Raw genomic sequence first — 23302 nt, 5'->3', positions numbered from 1 at the left:
TGGCTATGTTTGGGTACTGGAATAACTGTAGACCGTTTCCAAAATTTCGGCACCCTCTGCTGATTAAGGGACAGCTTGAAAATATAATAAAAAAAATAGGAACCTAAATTGTTGTTCAAAAGCTCCCTCTTAGTCTTTCCTTAATAACTCTCTTTTGCATTCCTTATTTCAGTTTTGACTTTCTTTTTTATTTAACCTGTACAATTTTAGGAGGTTAATAACCTCACCATGATCGGAAGAAGCCCAAGCTTGGGGAGGAATAGCCTCACGATGATCAGAAGAAGCCAAAGTTTGGGCAGGAATAGCCTCACCATGATCAGAAGCCCAAGCTTGGGCAGGAATAGCCTCACCATGATCAGAAGCCCAAGCTTGGGCAGGAATAGCCTCACCATGATCAGAAGAAACCAAAGCTTGGGCAGCTGAGCAGAAGAAGCCTGGAAGAAGCTCAGAAGCAGAAGCTACACTGTCAATACATAATTTAACATCATTTCTCTGTGTGTAAACTGCTCAGTTACGGAGCTGTATTCTAACACCGAGTCCTCTCTTTATTATAAAACTCATAGAGTTTGATTTGATACACCTGAACACAGTTTCAAATACATAGGACATGTCCTCAAAATGTGAAGAAAATTAAAAAATCACACCCTACAGTATTCACTACATACGGCACTACTTTGGGAGAATTTGTTTTGTTTTGTTTTGTTTTGTTTTGTTGTTACCACGTATGAGAGCACAGTGGAGAATTTCCAGTGCACATAAGAAATCACACACTGGTACCGCATGCAGCCTAGGGGTGAAGAATACCGGAAATGCCATTCGTGGGGAATTATGAAGAGGAGGGTACGAATTTGGTAAATGGAAAAAAGGCTGTAGTGTATCTCGTATGTCTTGAGGCACGAGCCTCGTGCGCTAATCTGATTGGTTTAGGAGTTTATGACGCACCAGCAGATGGCAATCCAGTCATTTGAGCGGTTTCCCCGCGCAGCTGAGCTGGTTCTAATTACAGTACACCTCTGAGAAGAAAAAAACAAAAACAAAAACATGGACTTTTCTACTTTGCTACTCTTTTTTTTTTTTTTAAATTATTATTATTATTGTTATTGATTTCTGGAGGTTTTTCTAATGGTTTAGCGGTCATGGTGTGCATAGAGACATTTAATCAAAACTCAAAGAGGTCTCGAGCGCGCTGGTGAATTCCATTGGTACGTTAATTAGTACACTGGACAGCGCGCGTGCACGTCTCTCCAGATGGGAGCGCGCGTTTAACGGGGTTTCTTATTGGGGGAGCGTCTCTGGGACTGACTGAACGACTTATGTCCTCCTGTGTGTAGGTGTGAGTGTGAGTGTGTGGTAATCATCGTGACTCTCTCTCTCTCTCTCTCTCTCTCTCTGGAACTCTTCTCGTCTAGCTCGTAAAGGTAAGTCATAATAATGATTATTAAATCAAAACGATGAGACGCAGATGAAGGGATGTTTTGAAACTTTGCGTTTGGAAACGGTGTAGGAGTTGTACATTGACATAAATATGCTGTAAACATCGTCGTGTTGTTTTGTTTAGGGGAGGGGAAATGAAATGACATGTTTTACACTTCGCTAACGCTATGTGCCGGTCTCGTGCGTGTCTCGCGCGCCGCTGAGAACACCTGTCTTTTTTTTTTTTTTTTTTTAAATAATAATAATAATAAAAGTTAAAAGCGCGCGTGCGTTTTCTGTTTGGCTTGCCATGATGCTGCCATGTAGATGCGCGCGCCACGTAGGCACGACGCACCTGCGCGTGACTGACAGATTATTGACGGTTTAAAAAAGACCAAAAAAAACAAATTGACACACATTTTCTGTCCAATTTGACCCTAAATGAAACATGAGACTGTGTGTTTGTATGTTTAACAAATATAAATACTTTTTATTTTTCCCATTTGTCCTGTTTTTTTCTTTCATTTTTGTTATATAAAGTAAAAAGAAAAGGGGAATAAAAGGGTAAATTCAGCTCTAGGGGCTGCACAATATATCGTTTGTTAATCGTTACTGGAATCTTATTAGGCTTGGGGCTTGGTATTAGTGACAGGAGGCTAAGCAAATGCAAATGAGGTCTTGTAAACGCATGCTAATCGTGCTGGTCCAGATGTTTGGGTTTTAATGTTGAAGCTATAATGTTTTAATGTATATACAGTCACTGTTTTATGATATTTTGTCGGCGTCTCTCGGACCGGTCTGATCTTGATGGTGTGTGGTCTGTTTAAACGAATGTGTGTATGAGACGCGTTAGGTGATAAAAGAGAACGAGACACCTGGTGACAGATGAGTTATCTGCTTGGGTCCTCGGGCAGACGGTGAGAAAGACGGGCAGTGGGTAGGAGACGGACAGAGAGTGAGACAGAAAGACGGGCAGTGGGTAGGAGACGGACAGAGAGTGAGACAGAAAGACGGGGAGTGGGTAGGAGACAGACAGAGAGTGAGACAGAAAGACGGGGAGTGGGTAGGAGACAGACAGAGAGTGAGAGAGAAAGACGGGGAGTGGGTAGGAGACAGACAGAGAGTGAGACAGAAAGACGGGGAGTGGGTAGGAGACGGACAGAGTGAGACAGAAAGACGGGGAATGGGTAGGAGACAGACAGAGAGTGAGAGAAAGACGGGGAGTGGGTAGGAGACAGACAGAGAGTGAGACAGAAAGACGGGGAGTGGGTAGGAGACAGAGAGAGAGTGAGACAAAGACGGGGAGTGGGTAGGAGACAGACAGAGTGAGAGAGAAAGACGGGGAGTGGGTAGGAGACAGACAGAGTGAGAGAGAAAGACGGGGAGTGGGTAGGAGACAGACAGAGAGTGAGACAGAAAGACGGGGAGTGGGTAGGAGACAGACAGAGAGTGAGACAGAAAGACGGGGAATGGGTAGGAGACAGACAGAGAGTGAGACAGAAAGACGGGGAGTGGGTAGGAGACAGACAGAGAGTGAGACAGAAAGACGGGGAATGGGTAGGAGACAGACAGAGAGTGAGACAGAAAGACGGGGAATGGGTAGGAGACAGACAGAGAGTGAGACAGAAAGACGGGGAGTGGGTAGGAGACAGACAGAGTGAGAGAGAAAGACGGGGAGTGGGTAGGAGACAGACAGAGAGTGAGACAGAAAGACGGGGAATGGGTAGGAGACAGACAGAGAGTGAGACAGAAAGACGGGGAGTGGGTAGGAGACAGACAGAGTGAGAGAGAAAGACGGGGAGTGGGTAGGAGACAGACAGAGACCTTCCCTGATTTCTCTTTCTCTCTCTCTCACTCTCCCTGATTTCTCTCTGTCTTTCTCTCTCTCTCTCACTCTCCCCCTGTTTTTTCTCTCTCTCTCACTCTCCCCCTGTTTTTTCTCTCTCTCTCACTCTCCCCCTGTTTTTTCTCTCTCTCTCACTCTCCCCCTGTTTTTTCTCTCTCTCTCACTCTCCCCCTGTTTTTTCTCTCTCTCTCACTCTCCCCCTGTTTTTTCTCTCTCTCTCACTCTCCCCCTGTTTTTTCTCTCTCTCTCACTCTCCCCCTGTTTTTTCTCTCTCTCTCTCTCTCTCCCTGTTTTCTCTCTCTCTCTCTCTCTCTCTCTCTCTCTCTCTCTCTCTCTCTCTCTCTCTCTCTCTCACTCTCCCCCTGTTTTTTCTCTGTCTCACTCTCCCCCTGTTTTTTCTCTCTCTCTCACTCTCCCCCTGTTTTTTCTCTCTCTTTCTCTCTCTCACTTTCCCCCTGATTTCTCTGTCTCTTTCTCTCTGTCTCACTCTCCCCCTGTTGTTTTTTTTCTCTTTCTTTTCCTCCGCTTGTCTCTTGCTGTGTGTGAACATGTTTCCTATTCACTATATAGTGCACCATTTAGGGTTCAGCCATTTTGTTTGTGTGACATCTGAGTGGAGAAATCACATTCCTTGGATATTTTATGAGCCAGAGTGTTTTATTACCCAGGATGCATCATAAATCTAGTGTACCACCCATGAACACTACTTTCACACTGGGTACACAATGCAGTGCAGTTTCTCTCGGCTCTTCATTTTATCGACCGGTAGAGGTGTTCCAATTGGTAATTGTGACACTATAATAACCGAGCCAAAACAGTCAAAAAAATAAAATGCTTTCAAGATATTAATGGACTGTTTAAAAACACACGGAACCGGAATATCTCGTCTCATATCTCGTCTCATATCTCGTCTCATATCTCGTCTCATATCATAGCTCATCTAATCTCATCTCATATTATATAGTATCTAGTCTCATCTCACATCATATCTAATCTCATCTAATATCTCATCTAATATCATATCTAATATCTCATCTAATATCATATTTCATCTAATCTCATCTAATATCATATCTCATCTCATATCGTATCTCGTCTAATATCTCACATCATAGCTCATCTAATCTCATCTCATATCATATAGTATCTAGGCTCATATTTCAACTAATATCTCATTTCATATCATATCTCGTCTAATATCTCATCTCATATCATAGCTCATCTAATCTCATCTCATATCTAATCTCACATCATATCTCAACTAATATCTCATCTAATATCATATCTAATATCTAATCTCATCTCATATCTCATCTCATCTAATATCATATCTAATATCTCATCTAATATCTCATCTCATCTAATATCTCATCTAATATCATATCTAATCTCATCTAACATCTCATCTCATATAATATCTCATATAATCTCATCTCATATCTCATCTCTTCTCATATCTCATCTCATCTAATATCATCTCAATCTCATCTAATATCTCATCGAATCTCATCTTATCTCATTTCATATCTCATCTCATCTCTTCTCATCTCATCTCTTCTCATCTCATATCTTATCACTTCTCATATCTCATCTAATGTTATCTCATCTCATATCTCATCTAATATCCCATCTCATCTAATCTCATCTCATATCTCATCTAATATCTCATCTAATCTCATCTCATATCTCTTCTATTCTCATCTCATATCTTCTCATCTGACCTAATATCTTATATCTCATCTAATTTCATCTCATATCTCATCTAATCTCATCTAATCTCATCTCATATCTCTTCTATTCTCATCTCATATCTTCTCATCTGACCTAATATCTTATATCTCATCTAATTTCATCTCATATCTCATCTAGTCTCTTCTCATATCGAATCTAATCTCCTCTCATGGATCGAAAACGGTTATTTCATCAGGTAGGAGAAACTAATTCCATGCTTGATTTGATCATGTATCTTCAAAGCGCTGAATAAAGTCAAACTCCACACTCTCACCTGAGCTCAGGACCGAAGTCGAGTCGCATTACCGCTGCACCGTGCTACCGCGTGATTAATCCTATAGGTATAGTTCCAGTCAGTGCCAACATCCTCCCGAGAATTCATAATGTCATCGGTTACGCTAACACGACTTCAATCTAATCATTTGAAACATGTTTAAAACGACGCCTAGTATCAGTAACGAAATCACATTTTTGACGAGAAACGCCATATTTTTATGTCAAATACCCACGACGTGTTTTCTTCAATCCGGCCGACCTCACGTATCCAGCACCGTTTAGCTGTCTTAGACCAGGATCACGCATCGTAAAAGACGTCTCCGAGTTCCTCATGAGTTGAGATCGGTGCTCTGAGAGCGTATGATGCGATGCGCACCGAAGACCGCACAATCACTTCTGGGCAGTGTGAGAAATTTCTTCGCCAAATCTCAGCGTGCGAGTGCTGCCATGAGGTCCGTCTAAAAATGGAAGACGCCGAACTCGCAGGACGGGCTACAGATGCAGTAGAGGCGGATATGTATGCTATTAGAACGTTGGAGGATCTTCATTGTGTAATTTGACATGGAGAACACACGTCAGTTTGAGAATCCAACAAGGAGTTTATTGGGATCTCGGACAGTGTGACGAGTCACAATCTGAAAAGCAGTGCGGGACGTGGCGGTTAAGGCTTTGGGTTAAGGTCGGGGGTTCAAGCCAATCTGCCACTGTTGGGCCCTTGAGCAAGGCCCTTAACCCTCTCTGCTCCAGGGGGCGCTGTATCACGGCTGACCCTGCGCTCTGACCCCAACTTCCTAACATGCTGGGGTATGTGAAGAAAAGAATTTCACTGTGCTGTAATGTATACGTGATCGATAGCAACTCGTTATCGTTATCCGTCATGAGTAGCATCACTTATTAGCAGCAAGCGTGTTTTTTTTTTTTGTTTTTGTTTTGATTTTTTTTCCCAATCATTGCCTTGTTGAGGAAAAAAAATGGTATGTGACGGGAATTTCCAAAGGTGTTTTTATGTCACTTCCTCACACAAAGCGAGAAAGCAGTTCTGTCTTTATACACCATCAGGGCTTCTCCATCAGTAAGAGTAAGTAGTTTGATGCTAATCTATTGCCGTCCTCAACATTTAGCCAGCTCGTCAAGGGTGTGGTGTATCTCGAGTGCTGCATCACTCTGACTTCCTGTTTCGGAAGGAAAAACCTCAACATGGCAGTCAAATCGCGGTGAAGAAGCCATCTCATGGAGACTTTAAACTTCATCTTTAACCTTCGTGAGGTACACACGCAGCATAATATGAGGGTGTAAAGTGAGTACAGGAAGAGAAACGGGAAAAATCCTTCGTCATTCAGATGAGGTTTGTCTTCATGCGCTTTGTTCTAGTGATGTCACTATAGACGGATAAAAACGTGGCGTCGTTCTTTAATGTATAATCTTACTAACTCCGCTTCATCACACCACCCCATTGTGGATTCTTTTCTTCTTCTTCTTCTTCTTCTTCTTCTTCTTCTTCTTCTTTTTTAGAAAATAGTTATTTATTAAATTACTCTGTGTATCACCGATAAGCGATTGAATTCTTCAGAGCCGACATAGACATGGATCACAGAGCGGAAACAAGCAATTAGTTGTAAATTCGGGACTAGTGAAGCTTTTATACCAGAATCCATTCACTTGAAGAGCGTCACCAATCGGAGCTCCGTTTTGACTCCAGCTCAGGCGCCATCACTTATAAAAACAAACGTGACGCTTATTAAAGGGTCTATATCGTGAAATTGGACTCTTTTTCTTTCCTATTTTTAGTTCCTTTTTTTTTTTTTCGACCGCTCTTCGAAGTCTACCCAGAGTACACATACGCTATATGGTCAAAAGTACGTGGGCACCTGACCCTCAGACCCGTACGAGCTTGTTCAAGTCAAGTGGGTTGTTATTGTCGTTTCGCTTCGTAGCTCGTGTACGTCGGAACGAAATGCCGTTTCTCCGAGACCATGATGCGACGGGACAGTACGCGAGACTACGTAGAGTGCAAATACGCAACCGTGCGAGACAATAAATACACAGGACATGGACGTTAAGCTGTAAACTATTGTGTATTGTACCGTCCATACAGGATTTCGCTTCGTGAGTCCTTTTTTTGTGATTGTTGCGACCAAAAATGCGCGATTTTGCTGTGGATTTTTGCAACTTGCGGAGTTTTTTGTGCTGTTATTTTGCGGAAAACCGCGATTGCACTAAGTTGTTTTGCACGGACGGTTTAGCTGAGTACAGTTTAGCTGTACTCGTGTTCGCTGCACGTGAATTGAAGCAAGAATGAGTGCTGTGATGAAGTCACATGGCACGTTGTGATGACGTCACGTGTCTTTGCCCAAATGGGAGTTTCCTTGATTTTGCATTTATTCTGCGATCGCAAAATCGCGACATCCTGGACGGACTGAATGTAGCAGCAACGTATAGCAGCAATATTGGGAGCAAAAACGAGTTCCATAATATTAAAGTGACTGCTGCAGTCTTACCGAGTAATTAATATAGAGTTGGTCTCCCATGTGTAGCTGTAATGGACTCCACTCTTCTGGGAATTCTTCCGACAACATTTTGGAGCGGTTTTATTTTGTCTGTGGGAATTTGTGCCCTTTCAGCAACAGCAGTGAGGTCAAGCACTGGTGTCCGACGAGAAGCGCTGGCTTGCAATCGACTTTCCAGTTCATCCCAAAGGCGTTCGGTGGGGTTGTGGCCAGGGCTCTGTGCAGCCTACTGGAGTTCCTCCACACCAAACTCATCAAACCATGTCTTTATGGAGCTCGCTTTTTCATGCTGGAACAGGAAACGAACGGCCTTCTCCAAACTGTCTCAAAGTTGTAAGCATAAAAATGTCTCACAAGGCTTTGTGTGCTGGGTCATTTACATTAACCTTACCCTTCACTGGAACTAAGGGGCCTAAACCTTGAAAAACATGCCCAGACCTTTACCCCTCCTACACCACACTTGGTATTCTCCAGGCGTCCGCCAAACAATGATTCGTCCATCAGACCGCCAGATAGCGAAGCGGGATCCATTACTCCGGAGAACGCATTTCCACTGCTCCAGAGTCCAGCGTCAGCGCTTTACACCACTCCAGCCAACACTTGGCATTGCTTATAGTGATCTTGTGTGCAGCTGCTCGGCCATGGAAACCCATTTCATGAAGCTCCTGTTGCACCGTTCTTCTGCCGATGTAGCTTCCAGAAACCGTTTGTAACTCTGCAGCGAGGGATGCAACAGATGCAGGACAGGCGATTTTTCACTCGCCTTCATCACTTGGCTTCATCCCAACGCTCTGTGAGTTTTCGTGGTCTACCGCTTCGTAGCGGAGCTGTTGGTCTTAGACGCTCCCATTTCACAATAATAGCATTTACAGTTGACCGGGGCAGATCTAGCAGGGCACAAATCTGACTTGTGGCAATTATGGCATCCTATGACAGCGCCACGTTCGAAGTCTACTGCTAATGTTTGTCTATAGAGATTGCATGGCCGCGTCTGTGCGATTCGTGGCAACTGTTAACAATGGGTGTTGCTGAAACACCTAAACTCTATAATCAAGAGGGGTGTCCACAGACTTTTGGCCATACAGTGTATTTATCTTGGGACAGCATTGATAAAAGCGCACGCATTAAATAAACATTTCTCTTTTGCAAGAGCAACAAACAGCAGAAACCGATATCGGTTTGTACTGCCATGCAAAAAGCACCTCCATTAGTTGAGAAAGCTATTAGTCAGCTAATGCATATTGATAAATGGTGGAGAGAGGGAGGAAAACAGTTTATGGAAACAATCTTTGAAGATTATATAGGCATGACTTTCAGTGTAAACACCTCCTAAGATGTGTGTTTCCTAGACGTTTATGAATAATGCATTGATGCACACAAAGTATGAGAAGTAGGACCTTTAGAGGATGTTTCTCCAGCGTGTGTGTGTGTATGTACTCCATTGGTATGTATTTAAGCGTGTGTGGAGTATATCTTCCACAATGATAATACAGGATTTGGCTGGAGTCCAGAAAGTCGCCGTTCGTGTCCCTTTTCGTCCTTGCCGGTTTGATGGAGCGAGCGCGATTGGATGAACTCCAGAGACGCATCACTGGCTTTGCTTCTCTCGTACTGCTATATAAGCAGTTCAGACCATTCCACCGTCGCAACGCTCCCCGTATGTAGGCACGGCTTAATGTTTTCACACATGTCCGACAAGCTAGCGGTGAACGAACGGTGGAATTATTGAATTTTGGGAACAATCCTGATTAACGCTAATAATAATAATAATAATAATAATAATAATAATAATAATAAAAAAGCTCCAAGTCTAGTCCCTCGTTTTAATTTGACATTTTTGAAACCGGTCGTACGAATTCAAGTCAAGGAGTCGAATCTTTCTGTTTTGAGAACATTTCGATGATTGCACGCCTGCAGTCAGAAACAGCGGATCGTTGCAGCCAGAGGAAACGTACAAGAGAAGAGGGAAAGCAGAGAAGAAAAGTAGAGGAGTGACGTATCGTCAACTGAACATATTGTTAGGGGATGCTCGTGTGACAGCTGCTCGACTCTCACCCATCCGAAATGTACTTGAGAGTATAATCAGCGTGCAGGAAGCAGAACAACTGCAATCGTGCTTGGGCATCAATTCTGCACGTCTCAGGAACTTTACTGGCGCGATGAGCACCGCTCTTCTAGAACATTCCCCTCAATTGGTGTTGTGATGGAGAGTGCTGTCTAACACATCGCTCCAAAACCTCACATACACGTAGATGCTCGATCGGGTTGAGATGTGCCGAAGGCCACAGCCTACAACGTACATCGTTTTCTTCTTCTGACTGAGCCCAGGAAGACAGGGGCGGAGTCATGTTAAAAGAAACCAATTAGGGAAAAAAACTAACTTTGGATTGACGTGCTGTGACATGTCATGCTCTCTGATTTCACTCCATCTTCCTTCTTCTTCCTGTCCTTTGACATCATCGCATCGAGCCGACTGTGTTTGAATGGCAGCGCGCTTGCGATAGCTGATCGCCGCGGCCGAGGCGACGCTAATCGACATACTTAATTATTTCCTTCCCGACCTCTTAACGAGGCAATCGTCATGAACCTGACAGTGTAGGAGTAAACACACTGCACTTTCACGCACCCGCTAAACATAGATCGTCTCGCCATTGTTGTCTGGCTCGCTCGATTATCTCGGAGAAGGTTCCGCGGTAAGATATTTCATTAACCTTTGCTAATTATATCCTTCCTCTGGTTCATTTTCACACGTTTCCTGGCTAGCGGCATAATTGTGGGTAGAAGGTGTCGGAGAGCAGACAGGCGATGCTAATCTGACTGACATAATCCACCTCATCATCTGTCTGAATTACCCTTCATTAAACATTCCTGTGACAAATCCCATCCGAATATAACACACGAACACACACTAAACAATATTCGTTATTAGGCACGATACCCAGCGATGTTTATTCAGAGTATATGACATCACTAGACCCGTCAACCTCTACACATTTCGCATAGGATCCGGGTCACTCCATCTCAAGTGGTCGGATGCAGGTTGCACGACGGTTTTTAATTTTCGAATGGAAATCTCAGCCCAGTATGGGCCTGGAGCTCCTTGGAGCAAAAACCGATCTCTAGAGCACATTACAAGGTACATGTACATATATAAACATTTTGCACATTCCTGTTCCTTAGACCGAGAACTTGCGTCCAAATATAATTCTGAAGATTGCTCACATTTCCATCTTAGGGTCGAATGTTAACAGTCTTCATTTTTTTAGCCGGTACCTAGGCAAGTATAGTGTGCATGGAGAACATTTCAGCTTTGAGAATTTTTTTTTTTTTTTATGTGAGCAAGGGCTATTTATTTATTTATTTATTTATTTATTTATTTATTTATTTACAAATTTCCCTCCCTTTCAGGTTGAATATCTCTTTTAGGGGACCCGATACGAGCCTGAAATTTCCACAGAAAGAAGTCCTCTATAGTAGCGATCTGCTGTAAAAATTGTGAGTTTGAGGTTCGAGGTAAACTCTGCAGGACAGTAGACCTCGAGGGTCAGATTTGAAGAACCGGCCCTGATCGATCGTGTTTGTTTATCATCACAAACAAACAAAAGAGTACTGAAATAAACGACGTTCAGGATGCCCTGCACAGAAACCCGAAAACCACCAGCTGGAATCGTTTTATTCTTCCAAATTCGTTGTTTGTGTAAGAACTGACTTTTTGCTGTTTCGGCATTTGTAAATGGAAAATCGTAAGTTTCGATAACTGAACGCGAAACGTCGCTCTTATCTGATGTTCAGAGGCGTCAACGGTACGAGTTCAATGTTTAGAGAAGCCGCAGGTCGAGAAAGGGTTTTTAAATTTAAATTAGGATCGACGAGGTTAATGAATTATTCATTCAAGCAAAAGAAACACCCCGTTCCTTTCGGTGTTATTTTCCTATCATGATAAATGACTAATCAAGTCACAGTCGATGGTTTATTAGGATGTATGATATTACGTTGTACTAACAGTGACTGCGTTTACACGGACAGCGGTGATCTAATTATCGACCTTACTCTGAGTACGATAATAATGTGATTACGGTGTGTACACGAGTGGCTTTTAGAACACTCCCGTCATGTTCCCGTTTTACGTGTTATAGAACGTAATCAGATTACCAGCAGCGTCATTACGTCGCCGTCCGACGTCCCTCCGGAATCTCACGTATCGACGTACAGTTCGTCTTCGTTATGGTACCGTATACAGTTTTGCGTGTTTTTATTTATTTTTTTTACGAACGCTTTAAGTGCGGTTGATTATTCGTCGTGCTGTACGCGCTAATAGACGACCGCTTGAAGCGGTGGGTGTGTCCCAAATCGCGTACTTACCGTCTATATAGTAGCCGAGATGCATGTATTTCTCCCCACTACAGGCCTATAGTAGGAAAGTATGCGATTTGGGACGCAGCCGAACTCTCTCGTTCGCCGTAAAACTGCCGTGTGTGATCGCGTCCTGTCGCAAAACTCTGACACGACGTTCGTAATGTGATTACGGTGGTTACGTGTCACTACTACACGTCCATAACGCGACTAAAACAGGAGTACTCCACCTGTCTTAATTCGATTATTGCTTACTTCGATTATGACCTTAATTAGATTAAGGTCAGTAAAAATCGCTGTTTACATTGTAGTTTCTTAATTACGGTCTTAATCGGCTTGAGAGTGGATTATTGTTGTCCATGTAAACGCAGCTAGTGTTCTTCATTATCTGATTATTATTATTATTATTATTATTATTATTATTATTAATTTGGAAACATGATTGAAAAATGCTTATTCAAAGACGCTTTTCAATCAGCCAAGTAAGTAAATCAAGGAGGTTCCTAAATATTTTAGGCAAAGGATTTAGACTTTAGGAGTAAGGAGTAAATTTATATCCGATAAATGTTTTGGCATATGGAATATGTTTGTATTCTTGACGTCTACTGTTCCACTCAACCTCGACAAGGAGCAAGCCGAGGTTACTGGAGGGATGGAATTTGTCCATTTTTATTGCTTGGCCGTGTTAAACGCTGTGTAAGCATGTCCGGATGGGGAAAAAGCCTGAAATAGCTCTTAATTTAATTTACACGTGGGTCGTTTCACTGTGACTCGCTGTGACACCGTGATACAGTGTCTTCATCGTTCAAGTGATATTCGATGTTAACACAGCCAACAGGAAATGACACTAGCTTTGAAGTACAGCAGTGATGTTGAGAATATTGTGGTATATTTTTATTTATATATATATATATATATATATCTGATTATCGACACACTCCGTCACGGGATCGTGGTATCTGAGCGCCTGCAGCATCAATTTCATTAACGGTTCATTCGGACATGCCGATCAACACTGAAACCCGTCGAGTGTGCTTTCCAGCAGATCTTTTCAGTTCAGCTTTTTCTACAAGCATGTTGTGTATACAAGAAAGTGCTGCTTTTTTATTTTCATTTCCTAATGTACTGCATGTGCAAAGCGTTTATTAAATATTTCAATTGGTGCTAAGAGTAAGGCAAGCTTACTGAAGCTTGCAAACAAGACCTTTTAATTAATCATATGTTTTGGGGCAGTGGTGGCTCCTCAGTGGCGGCTCCTCAGTGGCTCCTCAGTGATGGGTCAGTGGTGTCTCCTCAGTGATGGGTCAGTGGTGTCTCCTCAGTGGCTCCTCAGTGATGGGTCAGTGGTGTCTCCTCAGTGATGGGTCAGTGGTGTCTCCTCAGTGATGGGTCAGTGGTGTCTCCTCAGTGATGGGTCAGTGGTGTCTCCTCAGTGATGGGTCAGTGGTGTCTCCTCAGTGATGGGTCAGTGGTGTCTCCTCAGTGATGGGTCAGTGGTGTCTCCTCAGTGATGGGTCAGTGGTGTCTCCTCAGTGATGGGTCAGTGGTGTCTCCTCAGTGATGGGTCAGTGGTGTCTCCTCAGTGGCGGCTCCTCAGTGGCTCCTCAGTGATGGGTCAGTGGTGTCTCCTCAGTGATGGGTCAGTGGTGTCTCCTCAGTGGCGGCTCCTCAGTGGCTCCTCAGTGATGGGTCAGTGGCAGCTCCTCAGTGGCGGCTCCTCAGTGGTGGCTCCTCAGTGGCTCCTCAGTGATGGGTCAGTGGCGGCTCCTCAGTGGCGTCTCCTCAGTGGCTCCTCAGTGATGGGTCAGTGGCGGCTCCTCAGTGGCGTCTCCTCAGTGGCTCCTCAGTGATGGGTCAGTGGCGTCTCCTCAGTGGCTCCTCAGTGATGGGTCAGTGGCGTCTCCTCAGTGATGGGTCAGTGGTGTCTCCTCAGTGGCGGCTCCTCAGTGGCTCCTCAGTGATGGGTCAGTGGCAGCTCCTCAGTGGCGGCTCCTCAGTGGTGGCTCCTCAGTGGCTCCTCAGTGATGGGTCAGTGGCGGCTCCTCAGTGGCGTCTCCTCAGTGGCTCCTCAGTGATGGGTCAGTGGCGGCTCCTCAGTGGCGTCTCCTCAGTGGCTCCTCAGTGATGGGTCAGTGGCGTCTCCTCAGTGGCTCCTCAGTGATGGGTCAGTGGCGTCTCCTCAGTGGCGTCTCCTCAGTGGCGTCTCCTCAGTGGCGTCTCCTCAGTGGCGGCTCAGTGGTTAAAGGCTCTGGGTTACTGATCAGAAGTTCAAGCCCCAAGACTGTCGGGCCCTTGAGCAAGGCCCTTAACCCTCTCTGCTCAGTTATATAAACGATATAAATGTAAGTCGCTCTGGATAAGGGCGTCTGCCAAACGCCGTAAATCTTATTCTGTCCGTACATCTTTTACACAGTCAAGTAACCTGACCCAGTCACATTGTTGCAACAATGAATATAAACACCATATACTCCACTGATTTGAAATAATGGCATTTTTATTGACTTTTAAACCTACTGCAGGTATGAAAATGGACAAAACTAAGCGTAAACCGTCGAGGGGTGAGAAAACAGCAATTCAAATGTATTAAAAATGTCAAATATAATGTAATACTTTGCAAATGCAATATAGTCGTCAAATTTCATTTGGGGTTCAATACAGGGTTTAGAAGGTTGTGCTTGATTGATTGATTGATTTATTTATTTATTTATTGATTGATTGATTGATTGAGTAATAATTTCAGTTTTTGTGTGGTGATTGAGTGTACAGAAAATAACTAAATGGAAAGTTTAATCATGACGCATCTTTAAGTTTATTTGTCGATACTTAAATGAAAGCTCCGTTTGATCAATTTTGACCCAAACTGAAGATAAAATGGGTCTGACCTGAAGTTCACACATCCCCAATGTACATACAAGTATATAAAATAGCAATTTCTTTTTTGTAGCTCTCTCTCTCTCTCTCTCTCTCTCTCTCTCTCTCAATATTTGATGTCTTTTTCAGTGTCCTGCTGCTTTTATAGTGCGCAGCGGAGGTGCGAGCCTCAGCCTGGTTACGAGCAGAGAACGGAAAGTCCTAGAACATATCTTTAAAAGATGAGCGCCTTTTAGCTCCACTACTGGAGATCAGGGAACCAAGGCCACTGAACAGGGTGATCGTATTTTATTTACGTTTTCCTCTCGGAGCTCCTTCGAAAACGAGGTTCTCGTCGCGAACGGCTTGCGGTGTCACGTCGTGGATTATGTGGTGCGGCTGTGCGGTGCCACCTTCTGCACTTTCAAAACACCAAACAAAACATGAAAGGAATCGAGCGCGAATACTTCAGCGCTCCATCATGCCAGAGCGAGACCGCGCCAAAGACGAGGAACCATCTTTTATTCATAGCCGTTCCACGTGCACGTGTGAGCCCGCTGATGAGCAGCTGAGCTTGCGTGATTTTGTTTTGAATTTGCGATTTGTTGAAAAGTTCTTCATCTTTTAATAAAGTTCGTAATCTACTTAGGACAGGACAGTTATTATGTTCAGACCCTTTTAGAGTAAATAACGTGTGTGGTGTTTGTTTTTTCCTGGCTTTGATTACTAGGAGGATATGATAAGAATCACAATGATATGTAAATTCTAAATTGAAAGCAATTTATTGTGCAACAAGGCTTGACAAAATCCTAGGCTGTGCATGGGAGACAAGCACATTACGCTTCCAGGAAATCATTTTTTTTTTCGTTCAGTTGCCAGGCGGCTCAGAAGGCTGTCGACATAATCGCCGACATAATTTATTTATTTTTCGATTCATCTATTTAACATCGAACGTGTTTTGTTTAAAAGCAACACCAGTATATTAATATACAGTGAAGGGGAATATTATACCTCCAGTGTAGGGATGGGCGATATGGACTTTAAACCGCATCACGATATTTTCTGGTATTTATTGCGATAACGATATCGGTAACGATATAAATATAGTACCGTCAAACGGTCAGTACGTTTACACGGACGACGATAATCCGATACGAACCCGATTAAGACGATACTCTGATTAAGAAACTCGCATGTAAACAGAGATTATTGATGACCTTAATCTGATTAAAGTCACACTCGAAGTAAACACAAACGGAATTAAGACGTGTGGAGTGTTCCTGTTTTAGTCGCATTATCGACGTGCGTTACAGACACGTACACACCTTAATCACACTATTAACGCCGTGTGGGAGTTTTCACCACATTGTGCGACAGGAAACGTACACACACGGCAGCGCTCGACCGTTTGACGGCAAATAAGAGAGCACGGCTGCGTCCCAAACCGCGTACTTACCTGCTACAGTATATAGTAGGATAAATACATGTATCTCAGCTACTATATAGACGGTAAGTACGCGGTTTGGGACGCAGACCACTGCTTCACTCAGGCGTCTATTAGCACGTACAGCACGACTAATAATTAACCGCACTTGAAGCGTTCGTGAAATTAAAAATAAAAACACGCAAAACTGTATACGCTTCCATAACGAAGACCAACTGTACGTCGATACTTGAAATTCTGGAGGGAACGTCGGACGGCGTGGCGCGGTGACGTAACGACGTGTGACGTTAATCCATCTACGTTCTATAACACGTAAAACAGGAACATGAAAGGAATATTCTAAAAGCCACTCATGTAAACACCTTAATCAGAATATCGTCTTATTCAGAATAAGCTCAATAATTAGATTACCATGTAAACGCGGTCAGTGATCTAAAAGTAAAACTTATTTTCTGTAACCGAACCAGTTCCAGATTGTAGAGGTAGCTCCTCGATTAGCGATAAACTCCTCCTCAGCTTCACCTCCGCCTTCCTTGTTTATGCACTGCATCCTGACGTATTATCGCGGGAAAACTAATTCTTATCTTGGGGAGAATTTCTACCAGTACATCACAAACGATAAGATCTCGCCCCTCCAAAATCCAGTGCTTATTTCCACTGCAGATTCATGTCTTTTCGACTTTGGACTTGTGAATGTGAACAAAAAAGTATGTATTCATATGCAATAAAAAGATTATTAATAAAATTATATGGTAGAAAGCATTCAAGCAATATGTAAAGGTAAAAATAAGCATAAAAATAAATTAAGCTATATATATATAAAAAAGTTCTCAGGCAAAGTGGACCTGGCGTCATTATAAAAGACGTTGCCATTGGTTGGGAGGATTTCGCAGCAAGTAGCAATCATGGTGAATGTGACAACGGTAACATAGCAAAGACCTTAAGCATACCTGTCAGTACAATTGGTTTGATAAGTGGAAAGTTCATGGACTCACAAATAATCGTTCCCAGATTAAACAGCCACGCAAGATTTCGCAACAAAGAAGGTCACAAAGCGAAGCCAGCAGTCACTCCAAAAGAGTTTCAGGATGACCTGAAAGCAGTTTTACCTGCTATGTCCGGCACCCTGGCTCTCGGTATACACCTAACTAAAACTGCTGGAGCTCCTAAAGGCCTAGTTCATTTCACATGCCTTGAGATAGCGTTTCCTATAACCAGAGCTCTTTCAGGTTCCTCAGCGGGTGCTTCACCGAGGAGCGCAAACCTGTTCGACACGTGAAGCGGCGAGGAGTCGTGCTCCCGTGGCCGGTAGTAGTGTTAGCTTTGCGACTTTGCCGAGTCGTCACTCATCCGCCCCGCCGTGAGCGCTCTAATGCCGTAGTTGCGGGTTTGCTATCTCCGCCTGAGGCATCCAGACTATCCCCTACAGAAACTACACTACTCTCACGCTCACTAACCCTCTCTAGAGTCTGGATGCGCACCTCTAATGCTGTAATCTTCTCCATCAGAGAGCTAACTAATACACTCAGCACAAATAAAGCTATTGCTAACGACTCACACGCTACGGTTTGCCATACTGGGTGTTTAACGTACCTCAGTCGAAGATTGGTTGATATTATTTTAGACGGATCCGACGTAGATGGACTGCTGACTTGTAGTCAAAAAACAAAAGCGTTCAAAAGCGAAACTGCGACAAATGAGAATGACCGCGCAAAATTATTCACGGAGAAGAAAGGAACTGTATAGTTTAAACGCCGACACAAGCAAGAAGCTCCCGGGTATAAGTACAAAGTCAGAAGACCCCATGCGTGTAAGTCTAAGGTGGAGATATATACTGGAAGTGTTATTAATTAACAAAAACCAAAAAAAAGTGTCTGAATATTTATTTCCCCTCTATGCAAAGCACCTTGATGCTGTGGATACTCTCTTTCCCACCAGTAACATCGCATACCTTCTGCTCCTCAGAGAGTTCTAATTTCCCCTCTCCAGGCCATCAGGATCTCTAATTTCAGTGTCGTCTAATTTCAGTGTCCTCTATAAGACCCGACCTAATCAACCGTTACCCGAGACCTTCTCACAGACGTTTAACACTGATTACCGGATAATCTCGCAGATTCTGCCTCTGTACCATCCATATGCAGCCATTTTTGTTCCAGTTGATGTAAATTTCATTGACGTCTCTGTATTTAATAACCTCACTATCTTCCACCACCCAGACGACGACGAGTTCGGCTCACGATTTCTACCCCGTGCCATTCCGGAAAAGTTTTCCCTTTTCCACTTAAGACCTAAAAATAACCGAGACGGTAAACACCCTTGCGTCCTCTGTGGCCGATTTCTAAACTTATAACTAACGAGGATGCGATTAGCCGATGAGAAATCTCGTTTAATAATGTTGAGCGAGGGAAAGCAGAGAGAGACTTGGGAGCCATGACGTCACTAGCTTCATCAGTGTTATTAGATGTGAAGATGAGATTTGTGTGGCTTTATTGTCAGTGGAATTTCATGTCATTTGAAGGCACGTATCAGTCAGTTATCATTATTATTGAGTTGTTTCTAAGCAGGAGCTACCAAAAAGGTCTGTTTATGATTTCGGGAAAATCTCACGCTGCTACAGGAAAATGATCACCTCCTGCAGATGTACTCAGATTTACTTACAGATTTACACACATTTATTAAATAACGTCACGTCATGGTGATGATAATGAGTCACATATACTGTACATATGCACAGGGAAATTCTTTTCTTCGCATACCCCAGCATGTCAGGAAGTTGGGGTCAGAGTGCAGGGTCAGCCATGATACAGCGCCCCCTGGAGCAGAGAGGGTTAAGGGCCTTGCTCAAGGGCCCAACAGTGGCAGCATGGCAGTGCTGGGACTTGAACCCCCGACCTTCCGATCGGTAACCCAGATCCTGGCGGTGCTGGGGCTTGAATCCCTGACCTTCCGATCGGTAACCCAGATCCTGTCAGTGCTGGGGCTTGAACCCCCGACCTTCCGATCAGTAACCCAGATCCTGGCGGTGCTGGGGCTTGAACCCCTGACCTTCCGATCGGTAACCCAGAGCCTGTCAGTGCTGGGGCTTGAACCCCCGAATTTCCGATCGGTAACCCAGATCCTGGCGGTGCTGGTGCTTGAATTCCCGACCTTCCGATCGGTAACCCAGATCCTGGCGGTGCTGGTGCTTGAATCCCCGACCTTCCGATCGGTAACCCAGAGCCTGTCAGTGCTGGGGCTTGAACCCCCGAATTTCCGATCGGTAACCCAGATCCTGGTGGTGCTGGTGCTTGAATTCCCGACCTTACGATCGGTAACCCAGATCCTGGCGGTGCTGGGGCTTGAATCCCCGACCTACCGATCGGTAACCCGGAGCCTGTCAGGGGTTCAAGCCCCAGCACTGCCAAGTTATAATTACAGCAGCTATAAACAGACATTCTCTCATAAGCCTCTCTCTCTTTTTTTTTTTTTTTTTTGATCTACATCTAGGGCCAAGGAATCAAGGAGGCATCACTTAGACAACTGGGATGTACCTACTTATGGTGTGATTCTGTGTGACTTTATATTCGCAGCCACCTTGGACAAGTGACATCATGTTTCAAATCATTCCGTCCCCTAGGCCCGATCTCCCATTGCGAAGGTGACAAATACTACATTATATTCCTTAAAACTGAATGTTTTTCACAAGACTTCCATTACTCGTGAGCAGTTTGCAAATGTATAAATTCCCCCAAACCATTTCTTTAACTCTAATCAGAGTCCCAATCCGAAAAAGATGGCAGCCATGCCAGTATCCAAGTCTGTTCAGTCGAACGGCAACCAGTTCAGCTCGATCGAATTCCCAGATCTGGACTTGCAGCTCTGTTCGCCTCACTTTGATTCGTTCAGAACGAAACCTATCATTTTTGCGGCGTTCGGATTTTCTAATCTAATGCTTTGTTGTGTAAATTGTGTTGTGCCTCTGGGACGCGGTTTAAGCCTGCAATTACAATTACAGCGTTTTCGGCGAGTGTTATTACAATCAGTTTTGCCTCATCAGCATGTTCACACCTACGAAGTACAATTATATGGCTTTAATCTGAAGGATGGGAAGACGAGACAAGCCTCGCCACCTGCCCCGTATTTATTAGCGTCGCTCGTTATAGTTGACGGACAGACACAGACACACAGACAAGCATTACAAGTGTTAACACGCGTCAGGACATGTACACACCAAGTCAATATTTAGCTTGTAGACAGGAGCGAGAGGTCAGTCTAGCGGTGTTCGAATACCATCCGTCTCTTAGACACATGCAAATGAACGAACGCCCCGTTGTGCAGAAGGGACGGAGGACAAACTCGGATTGACCTCCTGACTCGACAGCATGGACGTCACTCAGGAAACTATCTAACACCGAGTCGATCACCGTCCTGGTAAATCATTTCTATGCGGAAAATAGAAACGCTGACCTTTTATCTATATACACATCTCTGCATTTCTACCATATTCGAGCCTGCTATATCAAATGAAAATGCTTGACGGCACTGCCAGGCAATGCTAACCGAGCGGAAAGGAATTCCTCTCCCTTCTTTCTCAGCTATACGCGTACAAACTCGTAAAAACGGTGACGTTTTTAATAGCGACTGTATCATTTGTCCCTGGACTTCAACGTCCTGTCATTCTCCAAGCTGGTTTGTTAAAATGCAGTGAAGGTTGTCAGTGGTGAATTTATTTGTAGTCATGGCGACTAGCACTGCAATCATGAGAACACCCAGTTACGGTCAAATAAATAATCAAATCACGCACAAATAACAAAATAACACGGACACTTACATGGGTTTTTCCTATTCTAAAGTTTCCTCAGTTTCTCCACCCAGTGTCCCTGTATAAACTTCATTTGTTTTTTTTCTTCACGGGTTTTAATCGCGTCTCGGTTACATCACTCCCCAATCAAACGGATAATTAGGATCATCTGGTTGAACAGTGTCTGCTACATGTGACCTTTACGATCGGTCTTGAGATTGAGCACACGCGTTACGGTATGATTAAAGGAAATTCCCGATTAGAACACGCACAAAAAAAGATCGTTTGGTGTTTCGAGTCGCAGGAAGACTTCCTCGCCAAGCAAACGTGTCGCCGCGGACGAGGCGGAGCGTTGACGACGGTTACACGGTGAAAGACTAGGAGGCCCGTCCAAGCGTCTGTGGAGTGTGTCGTTATTGGACAGAAGCACCATTACACCACCTGGGAGTCCAGTTTCAATACAGAACAGTGACATCGGCTCCGTTTCCGTTCGCCGTATTGCTTTTGGGTCTTTCTCTCGTCCTGACTGTTTTCGCATCGCTTGCTCACTCTGTCCCTCGGTGTTATGTCTGGCACAACGCTCCGTAAATTCATTTTCCACCGTGCGAGTGCTTACACAGGAGTTAACGAGCCATTGATCCCTTTTTCTCAGGCGTGTAGTTTTTGTCAAGTGCTGCAGCGTGCTCAGAAAGAAGACGACACAAATCAAAGCGATAACCTTTTCTCGATTTCTCTTTCTTTCTTTATTTTAATCCGACGATGCAACTTTTAAAGCAGCACACGGCAATTAAGCGCAGTTTCTTCCTCCCAGCCTTCTCAGTCACATGTCGTCCTCTTTTTTTTTTTTTTTTAAATATTTTTTTTTTTTATCCATTTAAGGCTACATTTTGATTTAGCCGTCCGCTCTTCTCACGTTCGCTATAGCACCATTTCCTCAAACGTCCCTGTCGTGAAGACTCTCCCACGGCAGGAAGCTTAAAGCTTCGACTCTGACCGTTACGAAGCGCTGACACCGGAGACTCCTTCCATGAAGGCTTTCTCCTCACCGAAAACATCGCCATGTCAAAACGATTATTGGTAAGCAAAAACACATTTAATAAACAAACAAACAAACAAATAAAGAATTCATTTATCATTAGTCTTGGGCCACGTGGAGCATCCGCTGGGCACACCTCTGCGAATTCGCTCATACTCGAGAAACAATATCGTATGAGAAGAGTCGAGAATTAAAATAAAACGTTTATTGAGACAATTTCTAGACTTTAAAAAAATAAGTAAATAAATAAATAAATAATTTAAGACCGAGCTTGAGAGTCTGCCCGTGTGATATCTATATCGTGATGCTTTACTGGCTGTGAATGTTGTGATGTCATTTCATTTGATTACATTTCTAACATTAGACGATCTGTTAAGTCGCGTCTGTAAAGAAGTACAAACTGATCAAATGAGCTGTTGGTGTTAATGTTGTACTTAATGTTTCAAATTGTAAAATGTTTAAAATAAAAAAAAAATTATTTTACAAATGAAAGAAATTATTTTATTTTTATTATTTTTTTGTAGACCTATAGAAATCGTAGAACCGTGCGTTTTTATTTATTTATTCATTTGTTTTTGATGCAGCGTCGCTGTTTTCCCAGCACACCGATATCCAGCGATACTTATTCCGTGCTTTCGATGCTTTTCATATTGCTTTCATTTTTTGTTTTGTGTTGTTTTTCTTTTTCGGGCGGGGGGGGGGGGGGGGGGGGGGGGTGAACACGTGTCGCACGGAGCTTCACGGTGCGTTTACAGCGGGAGTGGAAATAAGATGGAATGGTGCCGCGTCCGACTAACTCCGCCCTCTCGTCTCGGGATTCCTACTCGTACGCTCGGAAAGGTCTCCTGGACTCCGGGTTCGGCGAGTGACGAACACCAGAGCTGTGACTTCACCTGGTTACCGCGTCCTCAAAACCCTACGCGCGTTTGTAATATTAGTGCGACGTTTATGCGTTTTAATTTGAGAACGTCCTTCAGTCACATACTGCTTGAACTAGGGAAGTGTGTGTGTGTGTGTGTGTGTGTGTGTGTGTGTGTGTGTGTGTGTGTGTGTGTGTGTGTGTGTG

The 23302-nt window shown here is 43.8% G+C and overlaps 1 protein-coding gene across 1 annotated transcript in view; it reads left to right on the top strand.

Annotated features, from left to right (window-relative positions):
- The first annotated feature begins 1090 nt into the window (after positions 1–1090).
- The window catches only part of chrm3a (cholinergic receptor, muscarinic 3a), a 155240-nt gene continuing 133028 nt past the window's right edge, over positions 1091–23302 (top strand). Inside the window, exon 1 of the mRNA XM_017477093.3 lies at positions 1091–1418. The gene's annotated coding sequence lies outside the window, so the exon portion shown is untranslated. The remainder of the gene's footprint in view (positions 1419–23302) is intronic.

Source organism: Ictalurus punctatus, chromosome 9 (genome assembly GCF_001660625.3).
Source record: "Ictalurus punctatus breed USDA103 chromosome 9, Coco_2.0, whole genome shotgun sequence".
In the NCBI taxonomy this organism is placed as follows: domain Eukaryota; kingdom Metazoa; phylum Chordata; class Actinopteri; order Siluriformes; family Ictaluridae; genus Ictalurus; species Ictalurus punctatus.
This window is presented reverse-complemented; position numbering and strand designations above follow the sequence as displayed.